The 3,819-nt window shown below is 56.8% G+C and overlaps 1 protein-coding gene across 2 annotated transcripts in view; it reads right to left on the bottom strand.

Moving 5' to 3' along the window:
- Nucleotides 1–1,421, bottom strand: part of LOC113208244 (ATP-binding cassette sub-family G member 4-like) — a gene marked incomplete at its 3' end in the record, with an annotated part of 24,579 nt that extends 23,158 nt beyond the window's left edge. The window contains 1 exon segment of one of the 2 annotated variants that reach the window (XM_052267016.1): nt 1,022–1,421. 2 annotated transcript variants of the gene reach the window in all.
- Nucleotides 1,422–3,819: the final 2,398 nt, after the last annotated feature.

The following is a 3,819-nucleotide window of genomic DNA, read 5'->3' as shown; positions in this document are numbered from 1 at the left end:
GGGGGGGGGGGTTTGCATCAATAACCTGCATCAGTGAGTAGATCAAGAGAGGTCAATTGCCCACTGGTCAGCCAGCAGCATGATGCGAGGAAAGCGAAAAGGCGCTGCTCGTCCTTCTTGTCATGGTCAGGTCAGAAGAGAGCCAGAGGAGCCGAGACGCACGTTTCTCCATTTCCACTTACGTCCATCGAAAGGTTGGCTGGAGGTCGGTGCTTCAGAGGTTCTACGGATTATACTAGGTGGTTTATTCACCCCATCCATATACGTAGTCATAATGTACCATAGACAGGTTTGCCTATCGCCTCTGACCATTGCGCCTTCGGTCCAAGCGAGTAGGCAACCAGGCAACCCGCCCACCCGTGTATAGGCGGTACAGTCCAACTACGCAATAAGTGGACAGGGCAAAAGAGACAACTGTGGACAAACTGGTATTCAGTATGTTCTACACACAAATGTCGAGAGTGCTGTGGTCTACCTGATTGCCAACTCAACAACACTATCATTCAATATTTTTAATCATCTTCCACACGTGGTTTGCGCTCAGTTCATTCCTAACCTCAGCCCTTGGTCGCTCGCAGCCTCTGTGACTTGGTGACCTGTGGGTCATACCCCCCCCCCCCCTGGCCTGACCCGGGCCGACCCAACCCGGCGCGCCCGGCCAGATGGTCTGCGCGAGGCGGGGCTGGGCTTGGTGGCCTCCACTCATCTACCCCTCCAGTCCAAAGCCTTTCTACCCCTCCTACGCCTACACTCGGGCGCGAAAAAATAGTAGGGGAGATGGAGTACAGCACGATTACCCACCCCCAGCTGGAGCAGTTGCGTTTGATCTTTATATGAAAAGTGGCAGTTTATTAGGATTTGTAAGCTTGCGCTGGGACAGAGATACTGGCTGCACATCAAAATAAAAACCATTCGCTGCGGCGGTGGAACCTTTTGATCAATGCACCCATCCCGTTGAGAAGCATCCCGGTCGGCTCCGTCAGGAGGCGGAGGGGATTATATCGTTACCAACCATACTCACTCAACTCACCCGGTCCTCGGCCGGTCCCGGTGGGCTCAGCTGCTCAGCCGAGCAGCCCCCGAGTGTGAGTTGGCTCGACGCCCCGACGAGGCCGTCAGAGGTCGGCTGGTCCACGGCCCTTGGCCTTGAGGGTGACGTGGAGCCGAGCGCGCGCCAAGGCGCCGAGCGTCGGGCTCATGGGCCCAGGGTGTCGCCTGGGCCGGTCCCGGGGTGCGGCGGCTGGCCGAACACCGTCACCGCTGTCACGGATGCGTCGTCACCAACGTCGTCACCGCCGGGCGCTCCTCCTGCTCTTCCTCCCCGCGTTGTGACAGAGCAGACAGAGGGCGCTGCGAGTGCGTGCTGCTGCAGGCAGCCAGGACGCAACGGGCGGACCCGCTCAACTGAGTCCGCGAGGCCTGAGTCTGAGAGCCCGGCGTAGCAGGCGGAGCCCCCGCCCCAGGCGCGTCGGGGCCGGGGGGTGGCGGGCGGCCGCACCGAGACCCCCCGCCGGCCCCCACGCCCTCCTCCTCCCTCACCCCCTCCGACAGGGGGCTCTTACGGTAGGCCGGAGGGTGGGGGAGCTTTCAGTACACATTTATCGACCCGGCCTTCGCTGGGTGATAGGAAGAGAGGGAGAGAGAAAGAGAGGGAAACGAGTGGGGAAATGGAGAGACTGAGAGAGACGCGAGGGCAGATCCTTTCTGGGTTGTTTCTTGACTCATCCCCCTCCCCCGTAGCGCTGCCCCAGGTGCACGCGCACCCGGGATCTCGGTGGTTGAAACCGGCCGATGCAGCATCCCCCCCATTCCCACCAGACGCTCGGGCCGCGCTACTCTGCTAATCCAGAACTGGGAATTTTCGACTGTCTGAATGTTGCTGTGGATATTTTCACCACTTTTAAGAATGTTTGTTCCTTGTCTGCAGTGGCGTGTCGAATCCTCGTAGTGCGCCAGTCAGTTGCCCGGATCAGGGGGCTGATTCACCTCGATTCGCCCCGATCACATTTTAAGTTATACTGCACCACACGCTACAGCTCTATAGAGCCTATATATAGGCTCTATAAGCGATAGGGATCATCCAGAGAGTACGCCTGTCTTTCTGCTCCGTTAGGAACCTGCCTTGTTAAGCCTCTGCAAGCTCTCACAGCGCATGGGTGGTAGGCAACATCTGAGTCTCGCAGGCTCAGGTTCGTGGGAGCAGTGCTCCCGTCTCGTAGCGCATTGTTGGTAGGCAACATCTTGCCTGAACTACATGCATGCACTGCAGGGTGGCCTGACCTGAGTCTCGCAGGCTCAGGCTCATGGGAGCAGTGCTCCCGTCTCGTAGTATGCCGAATGAAGCTGAGTAAAACGGACGTTCTTTCTGCGGACGGTCCCATATGGCCAGAAGTAGGTACACCAGAAGCTTCTAGTCGCTCAAAATAGGGTGTTGGACACGTTTTGGTAACGATTTTTTTAAAAAGGCAGTGTTCTCACGGGGGCTCACCGTGTGAGCTCTCCAATTGCACCCCTAGTGGTATACTCTTCGCCAGGTTGGCAAGGCCTCGCAAGGCCTCGCGAGAATGTGTGTGAATAATGTCGCACGTTGATGGGTGTGTGAATGCCCATTCGTGCCCTTAAGGGAGTTATGGTGTGGATTTCCCTTTGAAAATAGGAAGCTAACCTTAACCACGCGTCCGCCGGTCTGACGCATAGGACCAAGACGAAACCACTCTCGTCACCGCCACGCCGGAGCGCTGCGCTCTCTGAACCTTCGGGGAGCGCCTGTGCGCGGCACAGTAGGCAACCCGCCTGCCCCCGTGTGGCACTGTTTGCCTACTACGCCGCCTGGCTGCCAAGTTCAGCCCGTGCAAGCTCTCATAACGCCTGATGGGTAGGCAAAATCTTGCGTACAGTGCATGCGTGTTCTGCGGGTTGGCCTACCCCAAATCTCGCAGGCGCCGGGCACCTGTAATTTGCCAAATGCATCCGATATTATTTAAAATAAAAAAAAAACGGTCGGACTTTGAGGGGCGATCCCTTACGTGCACACTCTAAATGGCAGGGGAGGGGACAATTTTGGTCTTTAGCAAGATGCGTCTGTGTGCATATCTTGCGAGATGCAATTTTGAAGCTTGTGTATAGTGACAAATTTGTATCTACCAGGTGGCTGACTCACGTCGTGAACTTTCGTAACTATTCTGTACCGCATGCACGCGTGCGGGTGGGTTGCCTGCTCGCACGGGGCCTTCAGGAGCCGTGGGCAGCGAGGATAGGCAAGCCCGCCCGCACTCGTGCCTGCGGTACAGTATAACTACGAAAGTGCTCGGCATGAGTCAGCCACCTGGTACAGTTGGACAATCTAAAAATTTGTCCAGCAGGCAATACAAATTCGTCACTACCCAGATCAAAATGGTAACCTGTGCTCATATACGCATCCTGCAAATTGTCAAAAATTTTCTCTTAGACAACTCACGTTGACTTGGGCGCCGAGGAGGCCGAGGCCCCCACCGGAGCGGCTTATATTCACGATATCGTGCCGGTGGCCACGCGGGGGGCGCAGTGTAAAAATACCTCCCAGAGGTCATTCCCCCCCCCCTCCTTGTTCTCCACATCCTCTACCCTAACCACAAGAATCACAGAGAGGGTTCAGTAGCGACGCCTCGAACCCACCCTCACCTCTCTATCCTTTAGAGAGACCGAGAGAGAGACAGAGGCGCGACCGGTGATTGTGGGTCGCCTCCTCTCCTTCGGCAGATCTCGGTCCTCGGTCGCTCCAAAGTCGCATTTCTTTCGAGTTTCCGGTGGATCAGAGGCGTTGCCGCATTATGAGTGCAA

The sequence above is a fragment of the Frankliniella occidentalis genome, unplaced genomic scaffold, assembly GCF_000697945.3.
Source record: "Frankliniella occidentalis isolate FOCC.00 unplaced genomic scaffold, Focc_3.1 Scaffold45, whole genome shotgun sequence".
NCBI lineage: Eukaryota > Metazoa > Arthropoda > Insecta > Thysanoptera > Thripidae > Frankliniella > Frankliniella occidentalis.
This window is presented reverse-complemented; position numbering and strand designations above follow the sequence as displayed.